The 26798-nt window shown below is 33.1% G+C and overlaps 1 long non-coding RNA gene across 1 annotated transcript; it reads right to left on the reverse strand.

Moving 5' to 3' along the window:
• Positions 1-582: 582 nt before the first annotated feature.
• On the reverse strand, positions 583-26798 carry LOC129232382 (uncharacterized). The gene is made up of 3 exons (XR_008581345.1): positions 26694-26798; positions 16023-16064; positions 583-673 (listed from the first exon to the last, which is right to left on the reverse strand). It is a non-coding gene; the product is annotated as an uncharacterized LOC129232382 (long non-coding RNA).

Below are 26798 nucleotides of genomic sequence, written 5' to 3' on the forward strand. Positions count from 1 at the left end.
TAATTTAAAATGAAATTCTAGATGGAAACGTTGTTTTAATATTTGGACAGCAGCCAAAAAATCTCTTTTAAAACAATTATTAGAATTTTACTTGCTCGCGCATATGCAAAATGGCAACAGGAAAGAAATAAAAATTCCTGAATAACGTTATGTTAATTAACGTTTTAATTAATATCTCCGCTAATTAAAGTCGCACAATTACGAGATTGGTCCTATTGTTTTCTTTGGAAAATTTCGAATCGATCGGTATCTCGTTTGATTCCCGATTCGCAGTGGTTCTAGAGAAGATAGATCTTCAGACAGACAGACAGACAGACGCGAACAGATTTTAATATTATAGAGGATTCTGCAAGGTAATTTTTTGAAGGGGCAAATATTTAAGGGACCAGCCTAATCCCTCTGGTACATGGGCGGCACGCCACTGCTCTCTCCCCTCCCTTGTATCCGTCCTTGTTTCTAGGTCAGTGCTGAAAATTGGCACCCATGTATAAAGTGGTCAATATTCCTGTTAGAGCATCCACGGGTCTCTCCCTGGAACATGTTAACGATATTAGACAATAAACAGTTTCAGCGGTTAACATACTTTGCACAGAGATGATCTCAGTTCCTGAATCTCGTTGTCTTTAGTCTCGAGGAGTATCTGTTGGCGACGCAACTGCTCTTGAAGTTCGGCCTAAATGAATGAAGGGGGAATTAAAATAGGTTTGAGAAAGACAATAAAAACAGAGAACCAAATATGTATATTCTTAAATGGCTATATAATACACACACACATTATATATACAGTAGAAGATCGATATGAAGCATACCTTGGGACCAGAGCTTTTGCGTTATACAGGTTATTGCGTTACACAGATCATTTCACAAATTTTGAAAAATAATATTCAGAATATATCTATATTAGCACTTCAGAATGAGTTTTATCTGCAATGAGTATTAAAGCACCAATATTACAATTAGTTATTCACAAATAAATATGTTCCATAATCAAGATCCTGCACTTCTGCTAGCTTCATATTTTGCATAACAGTTGCATTTTCAAGAGCCATTCGGTATTTTCTGTTTACTATTAGTACTAATTTTCAATTCAAAAGCTTTGAATTAAGATGGAAAGATGAAAAACTTTCAAAATTCAATTTGCCTAGCACTTTTTATGTTTGCAAAGCAAAACAGAAGGATTTTTAAACTTCAAAACCTATTCTTTACTTCTAAAACGTTGTGCGGTTTATAGAGAATTGCGTTATATAGGTCGGCTTTATAATGGTCTTCTACTGTAGTAGCAGTAGCATCGCTACAGGGGGGGGGGGGCAGTTCGCCCTGGGTTTCACCCATATGGAGGATTGCACCTAAAGTGGAATTGCAAGTTTTAACAAAATTAAGCGAAAATGCATTTTTAAGACTACAAATTTGAAAAGTTTTCGGAGGGAAAACCCTCAGACCCCTCTTTCCTCCTCCCTCCCCTGCACTGTGGAGTGAATGTTATGCTTAGGATTAGGTTCATATTGTCAATACTTAAGCATAGTAATGACTTTTTTTTAAATCAAAAAACTTATCCCCACTATCTTTCATCGTGTTAGAAATAATTAAGGAACCATCAATTTTTTTCGTACACTCCCTTACTTTTTTTTGACTTCCCGAAAGCCATGCACATACGAGTCTAAGGCAACTCATACGAGAAGCGTTCATTAGCTTTTATTTGTCTTTTGTACATTAGCTCACTTAAAATTTTGTTAGAACTCAAATGCAATTGTTTCTGTAAATTCCATGAATTTCAATTTCATGTTTGCATAGAACATTTTTTTTTCTTTGTAGGGTGAAGTGACACCACATATTCCCGCCCAGGTGTCTCCCATCATGCTAGGGTGGTCTTTATTTTTTCGGTTGTAATTATTCTACAGAAATTACCCTCCATTACTTCTTTGAAATGATTTTCATAAAATTTTACTTAATTTATTTATGAATGTCAACCCAAGTCCCTGGGGGCTAATGTTTATCTGTAACTATGTAATTCCATTTGGTAGACTAATGTTTTCAAGAAACAGAAAAAGCAAGAAGCATTTCTGTTTCTTAAATATCAAAAATTGTAGCACTTACAGCAATTTAAAAAAGTTAAGTTTTGAAAAAATTTCAAATGTTCGATGGTTTCCGATCACTATTTTAATGATGAAAGAAAGTATAGTATACTTAGATGATAGAAAATATAGTGTACTTAGATGATAAAAAGTATAGTATACTTAGATAATAGAAACAGAGCGCCCAGAGAGGGCAAAATGATAAACAAAGATGACTCGAGTAAGAGCAAACTTAACCAGGCAGCAGGGGTGAGTTCAATGGCCCAAATTCCCCCCCAAAATTTTTCTCAACCCTCTGTCCCCCCCCCCATTTTATTTTTTAGCTCTCTTTTTTTATTTTTTAAAAATATGTTTATTTATTTTCTTAACATTTTTTTTTAAATTTATTTGTTTATTTATTTATTTTTAATCATTATCATCATCATTATTTTATTAGAAAAGTTCTGTGATATGCCAATGACAAACACACACACATACAAACTAAATAAATAAATGAAGTGAAATATAAACAGAATAAAATAAAATAAATAACTTGAATCAAAAATAAATCAATAAATAAATTTAAATAGAAAAATTTTAAAAAATACCCCCCCCCCCCCAATTTTGATGACACAACTTGCTCCGTAACCCCCCCCCCCTGTGGGCGCCCGTGCCAGGCAGCATTATGAAGGTTACGCAGATCCTCATCACAACATTATGACGCTGCCAAGTTAGGTTTGCCCCAACTATAGATGACTTTTATCAAAGATTTTCAAATGAATGCTGATGAATTACAATACTTTGATCATGAAGTTTTTAGTCATCATAAAATTAATCGCAACTAAACAAAATTGAGAAATTATAAACACCAAACATTTTTTTCCCCATTTTTGAATCTTTTTCATGGCAAAATGCAGAAAGCTGCTTTCAAATGAAAGAAATTTCCAAGTCAATAAAAGTTGTAAGATGTTTGAATGAATGCGATGTTAAAATAGATGAAGAATTTAACCACCAGTTTACTAAAGGAGTTAAACAATTATTTTACAGACAGTGTAAACCCAACAGCAGAATCCAGAGACAGTGAAAAAAGCAATTGAATTCTTGTACAATTTCCTATGTTTTATTCAGTGACAAACTCTAAGTAGAGAGAGTAGGCAGCTGCCTAGGGTGGAGAAATGTTTAAATACTAGCAGTACCCGCACGGCTTTGCCCGTAGTATAAAATTAAAAGGTCATTTGGTTCACCTGTATATTTACAAATAATGGATGATGAATTTCGCGCCAATTGGCTATGTTCCTTCGCTCTCCCAATCCATGTCATGATAATTTTGTAATTTACTCGTCCATCTTATGATACTTTTGTTCTTAAAATTGAAATAGAAAAAGAACAAAATCGAATTTTCGAAACATCGCTTCGAGGTGCACACCCCCATGCTACAAACTAACTTTATGCCAAATTTCATGAAAATCGGCCGAACGATCTAGGCACTATGCGCGTCACAGAGATCCAGACATCCTGACAGAGAGACTTTCAGCTTTATTATTAGTAAATATTTATTGTGCAAGGGAGCAAAATGTGATGCCTATGTCGTCCGAAAGTATCTTTCGGATAATTCGAGTTTTCAGTAATCCGAGGTGGTGCAAGCCCAAATTACCTCGGATTTTCTTGATTCTACTGTATTGTTTAATGTAAGATTTTTAGCTTATAAACAGTAATAAATAATTTATACTTTATCTTTTTGTAAAAGTCTTTTTTAAACTAAGGATGAAACAATAATGTTTTGTATAAAGTAAAAACTCAAGGATTTGTGGCTTTTTTTTTTTTAGGGTTCATACTTCATTAGGAAGAAATAAAATAATAGTTTAAAAAACTAAAAAAACAAGCTTTCGTAGCAACATGAACTAAAAAGTGAAAAATAATCTTTGGATGATAATAGTTGACCAATCAATTAATTTCAATGTAATACAAAAAAGCGTGGGTTGCTGTCTATTTACATTTTTGCTTGGACAACAAATGGAAGAAATTCAAGACAACTGATAAGAAGCCCCCCACGGTTTTTTGTATTACATTAAAATTAAGTGATTGGTCAACTACTATCATCCAAAGATTATTTTTCACTTTTTAGTTCATGTTGCTACGAAAGCTTGTTTTTTTAGTTTTTTAAACTATTATTTTATTTTTTCTGTTTTTTAGTCTTATGTTGGAGGAATTATCAGGCGACGAAATTATTTATAAAACGAGTGCAAAGTAATATCTTAAATTTAAGACAAGGGTACCCCGATGGGAAGCTACTGTGAGATATCGATGTAAGTTTGCGGAAATCATATTTATACTAGCTGCGTGCCCGGCGTTGCACGGGCTACCTAAAAAAATGTAAGAGCAGTCCAGTTGATGTTTTTGTAGTACACTGACACTAGTTTCTAACCCGTTAAGGAATAAATAAATGCGCGTAAAGCAAGGTTTGCAAAACACCAGTAAAACATATTTTTGCCAAAACACCTCATCAACGTTAATAATCGTTATCAATGATACAAGTTATGAGTACATTTTCAGTCAGCACAAAAGGGGAAAATATATGCATTATCAACTATAATCTTTACTCACGTTAAACTGAATTACAGCTGATAGACTATATCGGAAATATTTATGCACAATAACAATCCGCTTTTTACATAAAATAGTCTACTACCCGGCGTTGCCCGGGTGTTTATTAATGCAACATACCACTCAGATAAATATTTGGATGGATTCTATCCACATGGTCGTACAAGAATTACATCAATCCGTTTTCCAGGTACAAACCCTCAAAGAACTCAAATAACTTGTAAATCACTCATTTACTTTACGACGTGCACGGTCCTCCTCGAAAATGAAAGTTATGTCATGTGACGCGTATTTAACAATCAGGCTTGAACAAAAAAAAAAAAAAAAACAGCAAAATTTTGCTGCAGATTACGGCAAAATAATCGAAAAGTAAACAACTTAAACACTCTGATTACAGGAAAAGCCTTAAAACAAAAGCCTAATTTTATTTCTTTATATTCGAGAAAAAGAAATGGCAACAGATCTTTCATCTCAATGATTTTCTTCACGCTGTAAATTGTAATAAAAGCGTTCATCCGGAAAGTTGAGTTGAAGCACTGAATAATAATTTGAATGGAGGAAAGCCTTCGAAAAATATGGATTTTATTTTGAAATCTAAGAGTCATAATTAATAATTTTTAATTGATATCTCCGCTAATTATTATCGGAGGATTATGTTAAATAGCCAAACATGAAGACGGGAAGATGACGAATCCATCGATACCTGGTTCGATGGTCAGTTCACTGTCGTTCGGGAGAAGAAGCTTGGACATAGATAGATAGATAGATAGATACTCAGATTTTATATGTATAAGATTACTTTGAAAATTTGAGATGCTTTTGAATAAGTTTTGTTCAACAATGGTCTGATCAGCAATGAATTTCCAATTGAAGGCTCACCTAAATTTTGGCATGAAATTAGTTTAAAACAATTATATTTCATGTTCTAATTACCTTGGAACATTGGAACAAATTTTGTCTGATGCAGAAAAATTAAAGGTTTTTGTAGATATTTTTAAATAATTTTTGCGAGCATTTTTTAATGTATTTTTTAAAATTTTTCCTTTTTCACATTGTTGGATTTATGCCAAAATATTGATTAAAATTGGAGGAAAGTAACAATTAAAAGAGTTAATTAATTAATTATAGAATATTGCATTGTCATCGGGTCAGAGGTCGCGTGCCAAATTTCAAAAGAATCCGATCTCAGGAAGTGGGCGAAATTTGAGCTGCAAGATTCCGTTACAAGATACATACATACATGCATACATATATACATACATACATGCGTGTTAAAAATTAAATGACTTTTCCAAGACTTTTTCATGACTTCATAAAAACATTCATGACCTTGTTACATAAAGAGAACAGTACTATTTAATGTCCGACTTGCCAATTTTTGTAAATGAGCATTAGCAAAACTGAATGCCACTACCTCATCGAAGCACTAAGTAAAGTGAAAATACAGTGAATGATATAATGACGCTTAAATTTTTAATAATTTTTCCGTAAACAAGCAGAATGATAAAGAATAAGACCAAGGTTGAATGAGTCAATAGTACGCTCCAATAAATTTCCTTCAAAAAATGCCTTTTATTGTCAAAAGTTCATTTAAGCATCCACATAACTTGACAGTATTTCAATTCTTTAAAGCAAAACAACATTCTTTAGTAAATTCTTGTTTCTAAACCAGATATTTATTCAAAAAAAAAAAAACAGTAGTGAATAAATCTTCTGATTCAAATGAACTTGTATACTTATTTGCACATTTTCAAATGCATATAAAGTAATAGTTGCAGTAATTCCAGAGCATAGTTCTTGATTCCTGACATTGAACGTAGCAGTGGGTTGCATGGATTAGTTTTGCAGGCCGTATGTTGGGCACTACTGTTTTACACACACATTAATTAGAATTTCCCTATTTCTCTATTCTCTCACCTGGCTAAAGATCTTTCAGGGTTCATACTCAATTTGGATAGAAAATTTCAATGACTTTTTCGGGACTTCATAAAATTTTTCATGACCTTGTTACATGAGGAGACTAGTGCTATTTAATGTAAAACTTGACAATTTCCGGAATTGAAGTACTTATTTATGACTGAAAAAATATCAGTGCACAGTGCAGAAACTAATAAATTATTCTGATTTGTCTTTATCATATAAATTCGAGCAAAATAAAAATATAGTGAATACAAAACACTGATGTTTAAATGTCTGATAAATATTTAATAATTAGGGCCAAATAGTAATGAATGGGACAAAAATTGAATGAGTCATTACTAAGTTTCCAAAAATAAATTTACTTCATAAAAACATTGTCCTTAGGTGTCAATAGTGCATATAATCAAACCATGTAACTTGACAGTATATGGGTTTGTTAAAGTAAAGCCACGTTTTTCAGTAAATTCATTTTTCTAAATCAGATATTTCAGCTGGCCACAAGGGATCAGTTTTGCAAGCTGTATGTTGGGCACCACTCTTTTAGAGTACTAGAATTCCCATGTTTTTATGTTCTACTAGCTGTACCCAACGCGCGTTGCTACGCCAACAAAAAAATACATCATTATACTGATTTTCATGACAATCGGGTTGAACGGGGCAGAAGTTGCTACTCTGCAGTGCCACCTGGTGGCGAGTGGCTTCAATGAGCATATTATGCACCTTCTCCGTGGAAAAATACATATATATAGCAATTTTCATAATAATCAGCCCAGGTATCAAGTGAAGCCGTGACTATACTCAACTTTTGTACTCACGCAATTTACAAGATCAATCAATCGCTAAAAATATCAAATAGAAAAAGTTTTAAATCCCCCCCTTGCATGAAAAGCCATAAAATAATAAAGAAAGAATTTATTTGTTCAAACTCAAGAAAAATGGCAACAGCTCACTTCTTATCAATGAGATCTTTCACGCGAATTAATTTCTGCAGCCGATGATTTTATTTGTATTTATCCAATGGATTGTGACTTAAATTGGAATAAAAAAGGAACGATCGATCGGATTTTTTTCGAACTGGTCTATAAACATTCCCAGTACCAAAAATAACAAACGGTGAAAGTTTCAGCCAAATCTGCCGGGTAGTTTTTGAGTTCATGGATGACATACAGACAAACATTCATTTTTATATATAAAGATCTAAAGTCTTCATTTTCTAAAGCCTTCAACATATTAAGATAAACTCTGGTAAATTTCATTATGAATTTTTTACAAGTACAGTAAAATCCCTCTAATGCGGACACTAACGGGACAAATTTTTTTGTCCGCAATAGAGAGGTGTCCACAGGACAGGGATTTAATAATGTTATTTGCATTGGAACTGGGGAATTAAAAATTGTCCGCATAAGAGGGGTGTCCGTTAGGAGAGGTTTTACTGTAGTTGAAACGAACTCGGATGCAATTGAATTACTTTTTGAGGGGGTGTGGCAAAGTCTAGAATGTGCAAGTCCACAACTAAACAAAATATAAAGTGCTGAAAATAATGGTGAATTCAAAATTAGTGACGCCCCAGTAGTAAAATCACATTACGCAGGGCTCCCAACATATTTGAGCCATAGAAAAGGGTAAAAGAGGACCACTTTGAATCAAAAAGGGGACCAAAGAGGACCAGTTAGGATTAAAAAGAGGACCTTGGGAGGACCATTCGTAGTTAAACCCAGGGAGCACCAAAAGGCAAATTAGCTGCCTGGCATTAAATACGTGAAGATAATTCTTTATTTAACCATAATAATGATTTTTTTTATGATAAATTCTTATCACCTTCTGTTCAACTAAACTTTTTATCCATTGAATTACATTATTTACACAAACATTTGGATGGGGGGGGGGGGGGGGGAGTGACAAGCAAACATGTGACTGACCATCTTCCAGAGTAACTTGAATTGCAAAATTAATTTTCTACTAATTAACAGGTGAAAACTGGCTAATTAAAAATAATCACCTAAGTGACTGATGAATCAGTGCATACCTAATAAAGATCTTTTAGATACACTTATTACAGTAAACACCTTAGCACATAGTAGTTTACAAAATTTTTCACATAAACAGTTTAAAGAGTTTGATATAAGGTACCGCAAGACAAGAAGATATAGTTTAGAGGCCAGGAGATCCCCTCCCCCTTCACAGTCCTTGGTTTTTTACACAAATTTCCAGCCAAAATATGGTATATTTATATACATATGAGAGTTTATGACCAAACACCAAAGCAGGAGGTAATATCTGGCTACGCTACTGACTGACTAAGTTCAAAAATATTTGAGGTTTGCCAAATCATTTATTAGTATGCTAACTATCCAAATCATGTCTTCATATGTATGTATTACTTGTTCTAGCACCAAAAAATATTGCAACTGTCTTCAAGTATATATAAAAATTAGTGAGAAAGAAAATTTTTTATTAAAATCGCCACACCCAAAAATATACAAATTCTGCTTAAGCGATAAATACACTGAACTGAATGTAAATTTGAGCCTGCTTTGACTGGATAACTAATGTAATAAATAAATGTGTAAGTTCAGATACTTAGAGCTATATTTTCAAATTAAAAATACTCATTATGCGTATTTAAAAAAAGTAAACATACAAAGTTTTAGTTTTTAAACATAAAATTAAATAATATAATTTGAGGTAGCACATGTCAAAACAGCTTCCAATTTTCAAAAATATTAAAATAATCACAAGATGTAAAAGGATTGAAATCTTGAACACGAGAATCAAATTTTCGCGAAATATGTTCACTGTTCGCATAATTTCAAAAAAAAAAAAAAAAAATCCCTAAAACTAAACATGACTAAAATTGAACATAAAATATACTAGTCTAGGATAGCATATGTGAGAATAACATTTGATTGCGCAAAACATCAAAATATGTACAAGATGCAAAAAGATTGAAATCTCAAACACAAGAAGCAATTCTTCGCGAAGTTCGAGTAAGTGCAATGCTGCTATGGTTCCAAAAATAAGAAAGTTTATTATCTATTAAAATTAAACAAAAAATAAGCTTATCTATGGTGTCGTATGTCAAAATAACTTCCGATTGCCAAAACTATCAAAACATTAACAAGATGCAAAAAGATTGAAATCTCAAACACGACAAGCAATTTTCCGCAAAGTGCGGAGTAAGTTCAATGTTGCCATGATTTCGAAAAAAACAGTAGTTTGTTATCTATTAAAATTAAACAAAAAATAAGCTAATCTAGGGTGAATTGTGTCAAAATAACTTCTGATTGACAAAAATATCAAATTATTTACAAGATGCAAAAAGATTGAAATCTCAAACACAACAAGCACTTTCCGCAAAGTGCGAGAAAGTTTAATGTTGCTATGGTTCCAAAAATAAAAAAGTTAATTGTCTATTAAAATTAACCAAAAAATAAGCTAATCAATGGAGGTGTTATGTCAAAATAACTTTCTATTGCCAAAATTATCAAAACATTAAGATGCAAAGAGATTGAAATCTCAAAACCCAGCAAGCAATTTTCCGCGAAGTGCGAGTAAGTTCAATGTTGCCATGGTTTCGAAAAAAAAGTAGTTTATTATCTATTAATATTAAACAAAAAATAAGCTAATCTATGGTGGAGTGTGTCAAAATAACTTCCGATTGCCAAAAATATCAAAATATGTACAAAATGCAAAAAGATTGAAATCTCAAACATAAGAAGCAATTCCTCGCGAAGTTCGAGTTCGTGCAATGCTGCTATTCTTCCAAAAATGAGAAAGTTTATTATCTATTAAAATTAAACAAAAAATAAGCTAATCAATGGTGGCGAATGTCAAAATAACTTCCAATTGCCAAAAATATCAAATTATTAACAAGATGCAAAAAGATTGAAATCTCAAACACGACAAGCAATTTTCCGCGAAGTGCGAGTAAGTTCAATGTTGCCATGGTTTCGAAAAAAAAATGTAGTTTATTATCTACTAAAATTAAAGAAAAAATAAGCTAATCTATGGTGGATTGTGTCAAAATAACTTCTGATTGACAAAAATATCAAATTATTTACAAGATGTAAAAAGATTGAAATCTCAAATACGACAAGCACGTTCCGCGAAGTGCGAGAAAGTTTAATGTGTGGCTATGGTTTCAAAGATAAAAAAATTGATTGTCTATTAAAATTAATCAAAAAATAAGTTAATCTAAGGAGGTGTTATGTCAAAATAACTTCCATTGCCAAAAATATCAAAATATTTACAAGATGCAAAGAGATTGAAATCTCAAAACCCAAACACAATTTTCGGCGAAGTCCAAGAAAGTTTGATGTTACCATGGTTCCGAAAAAAAAGTAGTTTATTATCCATTGAAATTAAACATAAAATAATCTAATCTAAGTTAATGAATGTTAAAATAACTTCTGATTGTTAAAAACATCAAAATATTAACAAGATGAAACTAGTATGTTGTGGCCATCACGAAACTTTCTTCTATATTTTTCCTTTTTCTGATCCCTCCCCATGCTTGACGAGGAAGCAATATTCCTAACAAAAACAAAATTACACATGCAAAAACTTGACGACCATCCCAATGTCTGAATTATTGTAAAAACAGAACAAAGAGCGAAAATTGAAAGTTACTTTAAAAGCCTTACTTGAATTAATTACAAATATTTTATTTATTAACAAACATAAGATGGCAACAGTTAAAAATTTTAAATCATTGAGATAATATTTCCGATCATTTCCATACAATTAAAATCACGAGAAATACGCAGACGACAATCTATTACGATTTATCTTTCTTATTGTTGCATTAATAAAGCTATTTTTATTCGCAAAAAAAAAAAAAAAAAAAAAAAAAATCAACACCTCTTGGAGCGATCGGCGTCAAAATTGAACCAAAGCCTGTTTACGTATGGATTCACATATATTCCAAATTTCAACCAGAACGTAGCATTACTTCTTGAGATAGGGCACTCAAAATGGAAAAAAAGAACGGGTGATTGCGCTACCCCCCCTTTTTAGCTGTTGACACAAAAATAAAATCAGTTCTTATACCCACTAAGGGCTACTTGCCGATAAATTTTTCTTTCATTCCGTTCATTATTTCTTGAGATACAGCAGTCACAATTGACGACAAAAAACGTTCTATAGCTCAACCCCCGTTTGAATTATTGACACCAAAATTGAATCAGCACTTGTTCCTGTTAATACCAACATATGGACCAAATTTTGTTTGATTCCGCCAGTAACTTCCTGAGGAATAGCAAGCACGCGTAACTCGAAAAACGTCCCATTGCTCCACCCCCCTTTGAGGAATTCGCGCCAAAAACCAATGGGCACAAGTTCACATACGGGCACATATGTGTACTAAATTTTGTTCGATTTCATGCGGTAGTTTTTGCTGTAGAGCGGCCACAAAAAACTGGTCACACACAGACGTGACACACATACATACACACACACATACACACACACACACACACACAGACAGACAGACATTTTCCAAAAATGGTCGAAATGGACTCGGCACACCTCAAAACGTTCGAATCCGTCAAAATTCGAAATTCGAAAATTTGCACGAATCCAGTACTTTCTTCTATATATTAGATATAGAAGAAAGTAACAAGAAGTTCCGTCTAGAACTAAACTTGCTTACTTTCCCGTATACCCATACTACTTTCTAGTACCTGATCAATATTCTCAAAAATAGCTAAAATCGCAAATTGTTTCAAACATATTTCTTTTAATATTTTAAGCTGATTTCTAGGAATAAAATATTCCTTACTTTTCTTCAAAAAAACGAACAAATAAAATAGCAGCACCTTTTAAACAAAGCAGCTAATACACTTCTTTCCATTAAAAATTTTTTTTAACAGCTTTCAAAACGAAAAAATAATAATAAGTTCATTAAAATAAATACATCATATAGCAAAAAATCGTTTCTTTTTCCCCTGTTGCCGAAAATAATTTTTTAAACGAATTAATGCACTTACCAAAATAAAAAAAAAACAATAAAATGTCAACTTAAAGAAATAATTTTCATTGTCAAAAAAAAAAAAAATCGTCTGCGCATATTTTTCGAGTTTATTCACCGAAAACTAAATACCTAAATTAAAACTTTAGCGTGAAAATAAAAACAAATCATATCAACAATAATTATTTCACAGTTAAAACCACAGCAGCGGAGTCGGAGTCGGAGTCAATCTCATTTTGGGATAAAAGAATCGGAGTCGAATATCCAAGAATCGGAGTCAGTCATTTGTCCTCCGTGTATAAATGTTTGCCAAAGCTACGAAGACAGAGTCGAAGTCGGGGAGTCGGAGTCCGATTAATTGTCGGGAACATGAGTCAGAGTCGGTGTCAGGTCCCCCTAAATTCTCGGAGTCGGAGTCGGGAGTAGGTCGTCAAGAGCTATTTCCAACAAAGTTTGTTTGAAGTAAATCCGCCTTCAAGTACGGAATCTACATTGACTTTCAGTTTCCCCGTAGGCGCTAATGTTAAGGGATTTGAACTGTTCAAAATTGAACGGAAAATTGTTCAAATCAAAAATATATCTTATATACAAGTTTTTTATCAAAAGCTTTTTCCTACAAAGTTTGTTTGAAGCAAATTCGCCTCACAGTTCGGAATTGCTTTGAATTTCCCCGTAGGCGCTAATGTTAAGTTTTTTTGAACTGTTCAAAATTGAACAAAAAATAGTTCAAATCAAAAAGTGAAATATGGGAATGAGGTGTCCTCGCCGAGATCTTTCGAACAAAAAAAAGTTTGTTCGAATCGGACTATTCATTCAAAAGTTATTAGGGGGGGACAGACAGACAGACCGACAGACAGACAGACCGACAGACAGACCGACAGACAGACCGACAGACAGACCGACAGACATTTTTCCCCATCTCAATACCCTACTTTCCAATTTTTAATTTTTCAATATTTATTTAATTATTTTATTTATTTTTGACTTTTTTTTGTTTTTCACGATATTTTTAAGATGCATTAAGCCTTCTTTCATCCTTTTTTCTTCTTTTTCTGACTTTTACTGGGAAAGTAGGCTAAAAAAACTGAACTCGCAATCACAGGAAGTAATTTTTCGCGAAGCTACATATCGAACACAAGTTCAGAAAATTGCACTGATGAAACATTCTTTATTTCTCTTCAAGGTTTTTCAAGGACGTACGAATCCGTGAGAAATATCGGTAGCAAAATGCTTTGATTTGATGTCATAAATCTTCCCCCAAACCTCTCCATTTGCTAGATTTTCATGTTACAGCGCGTTGAAGAAGGAGTAATATCGTCAATCTGAAGCGAAATAATACCAAAAAGTCAGGTTCAATTAGAAAAACGGCGCCGCGGGCCGGCGTGTTCGGCGCGTAACAAACGTCAGCACACATTATCTTTTAATGTAATGAAAATTTTTAAAATCTGATTTTTGAGTAAAACCAATATAAAAGCGGACTAAACGGACCAAAGTGTTAAAAAGCGGTCTAAAGCGGACTTTACCTTAAAAAACGGATTTTGGCGGGAAAAGCGGACCATTTGGGAGCCCTGCATTACGAAAAAAGGCGAGTGACTGTTACAGAAGCGGATGAAATCGGATTCCAAAATTTGGATTTGTTTTTGAGATTGTTCAACACTTATATGCAATATCATATAAATCGCTCAATATTTCTAGCGCTTTTTTAGCTATTGTTACTTTTTTACTGCCCTTAGTCATTTTTTCCTGACTTCAAATAAATTTCCAAGACTTTGAATGGAAATTTCAATTTTCCATGACTTTTCCAGGTATGAAAAATTGCCTTATTTTTTTGCCATGACTTTCCAGGATTTCCATGACCTGTACGAACCGTTTTTTTTTAAAGGTTTGTATTTCAAAATGCAAGGGGCAAGTGTTGTTATTATCTGACTGAGATTAACTTTTGCATTACATTATCTTTCATCATAGTACAGTAGAATACCTTTATAACGCTGACCTATGTAACGCAATTCTCTACAAACCGTACAATTTTTCAAAAGTAAACAATAGGTTTTGAAGTTTAAAAAAATCCCTCTGTTTTGCTTTGCAAACATAAAAATTGTCAGGCAAATTACATTTTGAAACAGTTTTTCATCTTTCCACCTTAATTCAATGCTTTTTAATGAAATTAGTATTCACAGTAAACAGGAAATACCAGAATGCAGCTGTTATTCAAATCATGAAGCTATCAGAAGTGCAGGATTATTCACTATCATTTAATTGTGAAACATATTTATTTGTGAATGACCAATTGTAATATTAGTGCTTTAATGCTCAATGCAGATAAAACTCATGGTGAAGTGCTAATATATAGATATACAGTGAAACACAGTTTATACGTTTCTCTTTTTTATATGTTTTTATCAATTATATGTTTTTTTAAATTCGTCCCTGCAGAGTCTAATACACATTAATGTATACTATATAACGTTTTTTCTTTTGTACGCTTTTTTCATACAGTCCTTTCAAAAACCTATAAATTGTGCTACACTGTATTCTGAATATTAGTTTCAAAATTTGTGAAATGATCTATATAACGCAAAAGCTCTGGTCCCAAGGTGTGCGTTATAACGGTCTTCTACTGTATCAGAAAAATAAAGAAAAGTAGTACAAACCAACAAAAAGATCATTTTGCTAAACTTAAAAGTACCTATAGCTAGAAGTTTGGTTCAAAGTTAGTTTGGACCCTGGGACAGGGATGCTCTTTAAAGAGTTTTTTTTTTTTAAATTACATGCACTTTAAACAAGTTCTTTCTTTCTTTCTTTCTTTTGGTGGGAGTAAGGTTATCATATTGTTTTAATAGCAATAAACTCTTTAACTAAATTCTATTTTCTACGGAAGAGGGAGTGAAATTTTTATTTCATTCTAATCGCAATATGTACAGGGCCGGATTTAGGGGAGGGCAGGCGGGGCTATTGCCCCAGGGTCTCCACAACAAAGGGGCACCCCACACTAAAATTTTACAAAATATCCTATCAATTACAATCCATCCCTTTCGACCCGTGAAGGATTCACGGGTCAAAAATATCGGATATATACATATCTATATCGGATATATATCAAAGTATCGGATATTTTCGGAAATATGACGATCTTTTTGAACCCTGATTAGGGGCCTCCACTCCTTCGCTGCCCTGGGGCCTCCACACTTTCAAATCCGGCCCTGAATATGTATTTTGATCAGTTTCTTCCTAGCTGAGGATTTGAATGTCAGCGAAACCAAAAAGATTCCAAAACAATCCTTAAGAGGCTAATGAATGGCAGTGAGCAGGGGGGCAGAGCCCCATTGATTAAACCCATGATTAAAAATTGCCTTTGCTTCCTACACCATTAAATCACCAATGATATACACAAGTCAATTTTTAGGATTTTAAACAAACCACAAATGTTAACACATGTTCAGCAAGGGAAAAAAATTAACGGATAAAAGTTCCACACTCACATTTTCCTGTTTGAGCTGCAAAACAGCATCTTCTACTTTGGTCTGAAAAAAGAAGACAAAAACTTGTCAACATCGAGTGATTTCAAATTGAAATGAATCAAAGGGGATTCAGGTTTAGCAGTGGCTTCTTTACTAATAATAAAGCTGAAAGTCTCTCTGTCCGGAGGATGTCTGGATGTCTGAAGGATATCTGTAGGATGTCTGTGACGCGCATAGCGCCTAAACCGTTCGGCCGATTTTCATGAAATTTGGCACAAAGTTTGTATGTAGCATGGGGGTGTGCACCTCGAAGCGATTTTTCGAAAATTCGATGTGGTTCTTTTTCTATTCCAATTTTAAGAAAAAAACTATCATAAATTACGAAATCATCATAACGTGGAACCGTAACATGGGCACAAGCCAATTGGCGAGATACGAAATGATCATAGCGTGGAACCGTAACGTCGGTACAAGCCAATTGGCGAGAAAATTCACCATACATTATTTGTTAATATACAAGCGAACCAAAAGACCTTTAATTTTTCTATTACGGGCGAAGCCGTGCGGGTGCCACTAGTTACTAATAATGCTAATTCTTGATGCTGTAACTATATAGTAAAACCAAAATGTAAGATTAAGTAAAAATTAAAACCTAAATAAAAAAATAACATATCATTGTCCAAGATTTTTAGGAGGTAAAAGCAGAAAAAGAACTTAATAATAAAATACAATAAAAAAACTTACTATTTGCTACGGCAGAAAAAAAGCTTCAGATTTTATAGCTCATGTTACATAAATAGTTCATATTTCATACAAAAAAAATAGTAATTAAAAAAAATTCAGGTATGAGATTCTTGGCTATAAGATGCATTGTGATAAAAACTTTAATAAAATTTTCCAGATTAAGATAAGAATGGTTGAAATCAACAGATTGAGTGACTTATTTAATTTTTTTGGGGGGGAAAAAACAGCTTATCTTTTTAACTTTAGCAGATGGGCCAGTTTTTTTGTCCTCAGAAGAATAAGACCTCTTTTGAGAGTGAGAGATTCAAAAGTAAAGATTTGTTTCATCTATAAAAATCATTTTGAACATGGAAAAAGAAATCCGATGGCCGAAATTTTTGAAAAGACGGAATTCCGTCCCTTGGACGGAAGTGTGGCAACCATGCTTTAAATATTTTTACCCCAAGTTTGTTGCAAACTGAAGCAAAAAAAACATTTTGTATAAATTAATATTCCCAGTATTGGACATTTTAATGTGACTCAATGGTCAACACTCTAAATATCGCCAATAGAGGCCAAAACAAAACTAGATTTTTTTTTTTTTTTTTTTGAAAAAGCTATATTTGTCGCTAAGTTGGCGAAGAAACTTGGCGACCAAAAGCTTGGCGATATGAGCTTTTGCCAAATTATAACACCACCTGAGTTTACATTGAAACTAACAATGATTTCCCCCCAAAAAGGTGTAAAAGACCCCCTTTGGAATATCTGAATGCAGCCAAAAGGGGAGGTGCACAAGTAGACCCCACTAGGACGTACCAAATTTCAACTTTCAAGGACATACCACTTTTGAGTTATGCAAGATAGATACTCACATACACAAATATGGATGTCACAAGAAAGCTCGTTGTAATTAATTCAAGGATCATCAAAAGAGATATTTCAGGTGTCTATACATTCTTCAGGGTTCCCAACACATTTTAGCTTCAGAAAAGGGTAAAAGAGGACCATTTTCAATCAAAAAGGGGACCAAAGAGGACCACTTAGGATCAAAAAGAGGACCTTGGGAGGACCACTCATAGTTAAACCCACGGAAGCACCAAAAAGCAAATTAGTTGTCAGCAGCTAAATTCGTGAAGATAATTTGTTAATTAACCATAACAATGAGATACAATTCTTTTATCACCTGTGAAACTGATCTTTTTATCCATTGAATAATATTATTTACACAAATATTTGGAAGGGGGGGGGGGACTTCAGCACTTAAGGCAGCCTCTTTAGAACTAAATAGGCATAATGATACATTTTGACTTGAACCAGGGATGCTGGTAGTCTCCCTGACGGATAGATGAAGCTGCGCTTCATCTTTACTTAGTTTAAAATTATTTTTTATGTTTTTCTGTCTTTTAATGCTTCTTAATATAGCGTTTTCATATCACGTTATTCTCTTGTTGTTTTCCCCAGTCTAATTTTGTTCCCATCTTCATCAGTTTCATTTAACTATTTGCTGAGAAATTTGCATTCTCTCATGACTCACACTGAAACCTAAAAAATATTGTTTTGATTTTCAACAAAGCTACAACTGAATTTATAAAAAAGTTTTATATTTGAATTTTAAATTTAATCTCTTTTCACCGGGTTCATACCCTTTAGGGAGAAAAAAATTCAAGTACTTTTCAAAAGTAAAAAAATATTTTTATTTCATTTAATGCTAACATATAAATAAAAGAAAGTAATATAAAAAGTATAGGAAAAAAACTTTTTTTCCTACAAGAGACACTTTGATACAAGATTTACTGTATTGAAAGTTTTCCTAAAAATGTCTGAAATGATTAATCACAAAGAAAAGCAGATCACATGAGGTTTGTTTTGCAACTTTCATATTCAAAGTATATTTTCAAGAATAATAAACCTTAGATTAAAAAAAAATAAACCTCCATGATTGCAAGGCCATGAGTGCATTGAACTTTTATGGGCCCTCTTTAGCAGGCATCATAACAATGAAATGTACATAAATTCAACTTCATAAAAATTTGAATTTAAAAAAAATATATTAATTTATTAGTTATTTAAATAAAAATTAAAACGAGTTAATCCAATGTAGCATGTCAAAACAACTTCAAATTTCTAAAAATATAAAGATGCAAAACGATTAAAAGCTCAGATAAGCAAATTTTCACGAACCAAGTTCAATTTTGGCATATTTCCCATAAAACAAAATTATTTATTTTCTACTAAATTAAACATAAAACATGCTAATCTAAGGTAACATTTAGGAAAATAATATTCAATTGAGCAAAATATTTTAATATTTTCTTGATGCAAAAAGATTGAAACTTCAAACACTAAAACTCATTTTCCGCGAAGTCCGAGTAAGTTAAATGTTGCCATGGTTTCCAAAATATTTACTTCGCTAATTATTGAAATTAAACGAAAAATAAGCTAATCTAAAGTAGTATATGTCAAAATAACTTCCTGCTGTCAAAAACATCAAAATGTTTACAAGATGCAAAAGGATTGAAATTTCAAATGCGAGAAACAGTTTACCGCGAAGTCCGAGTAAATTCAATGTTGTCATGGTTTCCAAACTAATTCCTTCGTTAATTATTGAAATTAAACGAAAAATAAGCTAATCTAAAGTAGCATATGTAAAAATAACTTCCTACTGTCAAAAAGATCAAAATATTTACAAGATACAAAAGGATTGAAACCTCAAACACGAAAGCAATTTCTCGCGATACTGCATATCAAACCTATGTTCAGAAAATTGCACACATGAATTTTTTTTAAAGAATTACAAGCAATCTAAAGTATGCTTTAGATTGCTTGTAATGATTTTTGAAGGAATTCAAGCAATAAAGAAACTTTTCATACTTTTTCAAGGCTTTCAAGTACAGTGAAACCTCTGTAAGTTGACCACTTGCGGTGCAGTACTTTGGTGGTCAACTTAGACAGGTGGTCAACTTATAAAGGTGGTAATGATTTTTTTTTTTTTTTTTTTTGTAATTCTTGCACCATGTATTCATTTTTTGACTAATTGACACCTACTCTTTCTATTCAACTCACTTTCATTGTTTAACATTACTTTGAAACAATAATTTAGGATGTTTTTCAAATATTTTAAGAGATTATTTTCCCAGAATAACGTATAATGTGTCATGCAAATTAAAAATTTCTGTAAATTGATCAAAAAAAAAAGTCTTATTGTTTATGAAAAGTTACTCATTTTATAATAATAGTTCCTAAAAATTTATAACTTATCAAAAATTACAAATTTTTCGCTTAACAACAAAAGAAAAACAAGTTTGGAGAATAAAAGGGTTCTTAGTAGTTTTCCCATGTGGTTAAACTCAAAAGGAGATTTAGTTATGCTGCTGTTTCATTTAGTAGGTAAAATGCTGGTCTGGCATCAAAAATATTCTTAGAAAGCTATAAAAAGTAATAAAAATAATTGGCTAAATAAAATTTAAAATAATAAACCAAGTGGTCAACTTACAAAGGGTTTTTTACAATACTCCAAACCAAATTTGGTGTTCATTAGTGGTCAAGATAGACAGGTGGTCAAGATAGAGAGGTGGTCAAGTTACAGAGGTTTTCCTTCATTATATAAGATAGGACTAATTCCGATCCGGACAAAAGCGGTCAACATAGACAGGTGGTCAACTTACAAAGGTGGTCAACTTTACAGGTTTTACTGTACTTGGAAAATAACTTTTTTTTTGTTTTTTTTCAGGAGCTTTTCAAGGGCGTAAAATTTACGAACATATGCGCCACGAGATTACTTCCGAATTCATTTGCAAAAGGGGTGGTTCATAGCAGCGTTACTATTACAATCAACGTGCGACAACTCTAAGTCCCAGGGGACCGGCTAAAACGTTCCAAATTATGGGAAGTTTCCACAACAGTTTCAAGAGCTTGGGATCCAATGAAAACTTTGAGATAAAGGAATATTCGAGTTATCGAGATCCGAAAGTTCATTCGTTATAGCAAACGTGAGGCTGAAATTCCGAGAAATAAGCACCCTGCTCCAGCGATTCGATGTCATAACTCTTTCCTCAAACTTCTTTTTTATGGATTTCCATGCTGCAGCGGTTGAAGGAGGAGTAATGACGTCAATTTGAAGCGAAATAATACGGGAAAGTCAGGTTAAGGCGCCGCGGCCGCGTGTTTGGGTGTACAGAATCTTTTAACGTAATGGAAATTTTTTAAAATCTGATTTTTAAGTAAAAACAATATAAAAGCGGACTAATCGGACCAAAATGTTAAAAAGCAGTCTAAAGCAGACTTAACCCTAAAAAACGGACTTTGGCGGGAAAAGCGGACCATTTGGGAGCCCTGATTCTTAGGCATATATCTACGAGTGGTCTGGTTGAAAAAAAACTCAACATTCATTTGGGGGCGAGCAAAATGGAAATTAAGGTCGATTTTTGGGTGAATTTTTTTTTTTTTTAGAATACAATACTTTCTTTACTTTGTAAAAGGAAGTAAAAAACAGAGGGCTTAAATATTTCTTAGTGTTTATATAGACCTAAAAAAATATTATTCAATTGATAAAACAGCATATTATAATCCTTCAATGTAATGTTTTCTTATTAGGGTGGAGCGTATTTTTGAAGTACGAATATATGATCTTCTCACGCCCTAATTTGTTTCCTTTTTCTAAAAAAAAAAAAAAAATCAGGCAAAATTTTAACAGGATCAAATAATATTTAGAGGCAGCTCAACAATAGTAAAATTATTTTTGATGGACATAATAATATTTGCAACACAAGGGAGTTGAATTTAATGACAACATTATAAAATTTTTTTTTTTTTTTTTTTTTTTTTTGTTTTATTTTCCATTTCAAGTCAAAACGGTATTTATTACCTGACTGGTAGCTAATGTAGAATTAGCACACCAGATGAGTGACCGCAGCAATGGTGCGGTTCAACTCAAAGATTGATGGCAAAAAATGGTATTTTGTAGTTAGTTACCGCCCCTTGGCTCCCTTAAGAGGTTTTTCGCCTCCAGCTCAGGTAGTTCCTATCAGGGGTGTAGCTAAAGGGGGAGGGGGTTTGGGGACAACCCCCCCCCCCCCCCCGAAACGTTAGTCTCAAAAAAAAAAAGAGAAAAAGAAGAGAGAAGAGAAAGAAAAAAAAATCAAAACGACTTTTTTCTGAGTAACAAAGGTCAAAAATTCACTTTGCTCCCCCCCCCCCCCTCAATGCCATTGAAAATCTGCTCCTCAAGCATAAAGACGCCTCCCTCTGCTGCGACAATTTTTTGATAATTGAGTGAAATTTGACACTTTGCTTTAGAAATGAGATTGATTTGTTAAATCCACGTATATGCAGTCTTTCTTTGTCAAAGATTCTGCAAATTGTTAAATATGTTTAATTTTATGAGCCGCGCAGTGGGAATACTGTCATATTTCATTACATACAGTCGAATCTGTATATTTCGAATTTCACATTAAAGAAAAAAATCGAAATAAAGAGGTTTTGAGATACGGGGGCTTTAAGAAACTTTTTATAGAAATTTGAAATATGATGGTGAAAATTTGAAATCGATAATAAAGACAATATGGGCTCTTGATTAAAATTCCTCTTTATTAGTTTTGTTAGGTATTTATTCTATTATTACATTATTAAGTGCTTTATTGCGAGTTTAAGGAATCATTTTGACAGTAAAAGAAACTTTAAGCGTATCTTTTTCAAGAAAAAGTCTTTTATTGCTTTTTCGTCCCTGATTTTTTTTTGGTTAGCAATATATATATATACAGTAAACTCCCGATTATCCGCGGAATAGGGTGGCATGGTAACAGCGGATTAGCGAAAACCGCGGATAATCCGAATAATAGTTAAAAAAACAATACTGCTGTATAGCATAGCTAAAAAATATGAATAACACTCACAAACACCTTTAAATTGTTGCTAAAAACATTGCTACATTCCATTTACTAACACTGGATGTAAAAAATATACATATGTAAACGCTAAAAACGAACAATAACACAATCATAAGTTTAAAAAAAGTTTAATGACCGTTGAAAAAATAGTGAAAAGACCCGCGGATAATCCGAGCCGCGGATAAACCGACCGCCGATAATCGGGAGTTTACTGTATATATATATATATATATAAAAGAAGTAACTCCCCCCCCCCCCCCCCCGAAAGTCGGGTCTAGCTACACCTCTGGTTCCTATTCCGGGCTGATGAGTGCTGAAAAGCACGAAACTGCAGTCCTCGGATGGAAAAACTGAGCTGGTGGTGTATTTTACGTATTAGAAGAGACTTGGTCAGCTGGAACATAGAATTTATATCAATATTGGAGAAAATGCTAAAAAACAGAAGCAGTTTTCATGTAGGAAAACGGCTGCTACTGTTAGCAGGGGCATGCACAGAAGTTTTGGGGCCTGTCACAAATGATGTTACGGGCCCCCCTGCATATCGTTTTAAAGCTTACGTCCTACATAGATTTCACCCCTCTTTTTGAAAATCTCCGGCTTCCTTCAGGCTTGGGCTATTAGGTGTCCCTGCCCCCTCCCCCCTCTTTGTGCACACCTTTGACTATTAGGCATATTAATAATAGAACAAATCATGTGACTGTCAGAAAGTGCTTCTTTTTCTTTTGCAAAAGTATACAATTTTGTTGATGTTCATTTGCATTTTAGAGCAAAACAACACTTGTTCAAAAAAAAAAAAAAAAAAGCAGAATAAAAATGGTTAAAGTATTATAAAGAAGAAATTTTCAAGCAATGCAAGTGTTTGATTAGCAATTGATTTATATTAATGTCACCAGGCCTGTGCACAAGGGTTGACCCAGAAATTTTGCAAGGAGGGGTTGGTTGATTTTTTTTGGCTTACGTTCGAGTATGTACAGTCGGACCTCTATATATCGAAGCAGCAAATTGCCGGAAAAAAATTCGATATATAGAAATTTCGATATATGGAAACTATCTTATTTTATCATAAAAATATCCTAAAAGCCAATTTTCGTGTATGAAAATCAATTTATAATTTATACGAGCATCGGATTAAATGAAAGTTAATGATTGAAAAATTAACAGAAAGTACATTTTTATGCCAACATACATACATCTTCATATTCTTCAGCAATTCAACTTGATCGCAACATTTGGGGGATTTTCGTTTTAGCAATGTGATCGAGGAAAAAGTAAAAAATCAATCTACTTATCTTGAATGATTTTTACTGAAGCTAAAAAGACTAGGAATGATAATCAACAGACAAAAGGGATAATTTGAAATTGATTTTACAGTGTTACGGGTTACAACTAAGATTTGAAATAAACTTGAGGGAATTTAAGAACTTCAGAACGGAACAACGATTTAACTACACACCCTTCAACCCCAGATTCCTTATGAGTTCCCTAGCAAACTTTAGTGAACGTAATTTTCCCCTCTAACCTTCATTTTTTGAAACAAACAGTCTAAAGTAAAAAAAAAAAATCTACTAATGTCTCTAAAAAAATTTCAATATATAGAGATTTTCTCGATATATAGAAACAATTTTTCTATGTAATGAACATAGAAATTTGCTGGTATTTCGATATATAGAAAGTTTCGATATGTGGAAGTTCGATATATGGAGGTTCGACTGTATCTGATTTACACATGCTTTTGGGGGAGGGGGTTAATCGTTTTTATCTAAGTTCTAAAACAACTGAAATATAGAGATTTTTCTAAGGAAGTCTTGGAATCTATTTCTTTCCCTTTCCGTTGAAGGAGGTATTCTAAAATTAAGCTTTAGAACTTCAATTTTGTAATAATCCAGTTTGTAATGTCTCCCCCTAACATCATCGAAGGTTGTAGAAAACTGCTTTTTTGGAACGGCCCTTTCGAAACTAAATTAGGGATTACCGGAAGAAAGCTGTTAAACCCGTTCTGTTCCCAAACTCTACCAGAGATGTCTACAATTGCATCTTTAAGACCTAAATTTTGCAAAATGCCTGAGGGAAGGCCTCCAGACTTCTGCTCTTAACATCCCCAAAGGTCATCTCAAATTGCTTCAAAGATTCAAAATCAAAATGGAGTGTTGAAGATATTGAAAGGTCAGTAACAGGTCACACAATAAGTAATATTTTCTTCCATAACACAGAAGTTTACTACGATAGTGCAACATAAGATAGAATTTTATTTGGACTCTCTAATTTTATTTATATCTAAGAAAGATAGAATTTTATTTGGGTTTTATATACAGTTGAACCTCCTTTAAACGAACTTGTTTAATACGAAATCCAAGGCTAAAACGAGCATTTGTTCATTCCTCGTAGTACATTTTGTTCATTAAGTTTAGTTAGCTATCAAATTACATTAAAATTTTCATGTATAATACGTGCATTAAAATGAATGTTTGGCTAAGACAAACAAAATTTCTAAACTCTTCTATGAAAATATTCGTAATTGAACATTGTAATTCTCTTTTAAAAGAAACCTGTCCCACAATTGATGACTATCCTCTTTCTTTTCAATTTTTTCCACAAACACTGAACTTTAAACAATAAGTTAAATGTTTCTGTATGTACAAATAATTAGATTACAATGCAGTTATTAGCAATAATAACTGATGATAATTATTTTTAAATAGAGGTAAGTTTTTCTTTACTTATTCACAGTTTTGCTCATTCATGGTTCTTACAAACAAGTTAATACGAAATAATTCTTAGATTTTTGATGTTTCATACTAACTGAGTTCAACTGTACAGTCAAACCTCATTATCGCGACAAACAGATTTCATGACACTCCGGATGTCACATCAACTTTTTCAAATTCCCGAACTTATGCCACATAATTTTAATGTTAACAGTTTCCGGATTTTACGACAGCTTTTTGGTGCAACTACATTGTCTAAGAAGAGAAAGACCATAGCTACGTGAAGCTGTAGGTGGTCACAACAAGCTTCTCCCATGAAAGAAAAAGACATAAGACCTCCTCATTAGATTCAAAAAGGACACACAACTCTAAAGTGGATAAAAGAATTACAAAGGGTTTTTTCACCTTTCCGTCAAAATCTAATCAAATTGCCAACAAAAGTGAAGAGTCTTCAATTGGTTTCTTTCTTGCTGATAATTTCGTGGAAAGGAGGAGCGTTGAAAATGTTATTCAAAGGTTTAGCAAACACTTATCGGAAGAATTTTAGAATTGGGGGAAAAAAAGTGAAGGTTTTTTTTTTTTTTTTTAAATAATTTTTGTTAAATCTACCAATAATTCAAATTTGCATTAGTTTAATCTAATTAAAAGCATATAAAAGCTATTAGTTTCTTCATTAAATCTAATTTTGTTGTTAACTAATGCTTAATTACAAATTTTTAAACCATTCTGGTTATGACGTCGCTTTGGTTATGACGACACTTTGTTGACAGTCCCAAAGGTGTCGTGATAACGAGGTTCAACTGTATTTCCTTTTTGAGATGGAACAAAGCAAAAAATTTTAATGTGGAAAAAATAAAATAAATACTAATAAAAAAGCAGCCACCAAAGAAAAATTTCAAGCACCATACAAAATGAAGGAAAAATATAAACCAATACAAAAAAAAGGTAAAAGAAAGAAATGAGCTAAAGAACACTGTGGGGTCTGCATACATGGACCAAAAAATGGTGGAGGTAGGGGGAGAAAAATGCAAAAAAAAAAAAAAAAGAAAGAAAATAAAAGACTGTAAGGAAATTCAGGCCAGGATGACAACTAGGACAAAGGAGAATTTTGAAATTATCTCATAACTCCAAAGCACAGGCTATGAATTTGAAATTGCATCCAGGGATGCCCACATAGGGAGGGGGGTCATGGTGCAGACTATGCCATTGAAACTTTTAGGGGGAGTTTAGGGACATTTTTCATTTTTTTTGGGGGGGGGGGGGCCTCTTGCTTTGAGGGGGTCATTGTCATATTTTGGGGGGGGGGCACCTTTGCTGTTAGAGGGGCACCCCTATTGGATCTCAATCAACAAAAAATAAAATAAAACTAATATTTGTACCTGGACGCCTATTTGTTTGCTTGTTTCCTCGTTTTGAACAGATGAGTCCGAAATGAGGGATCGTAGCTCCTTCACTTCAGTCTTCAACCCCCTGCACTTTGCTTT

Source organism: Uloborus diversus, unplaced genomic scaffold (assembly GCF_026930045.1).
Source record: "Uloborus diversus isolate 005 unplaced genomic scaffold, Udiv.v.3.1 scaffold_12, whole genome shotgun sequence".
NCBI lineage: Eukaryota > Metazoa > Arthropoda > Arachnida > Araneae > Uloboridae > Uloborus > Uloborus diversus.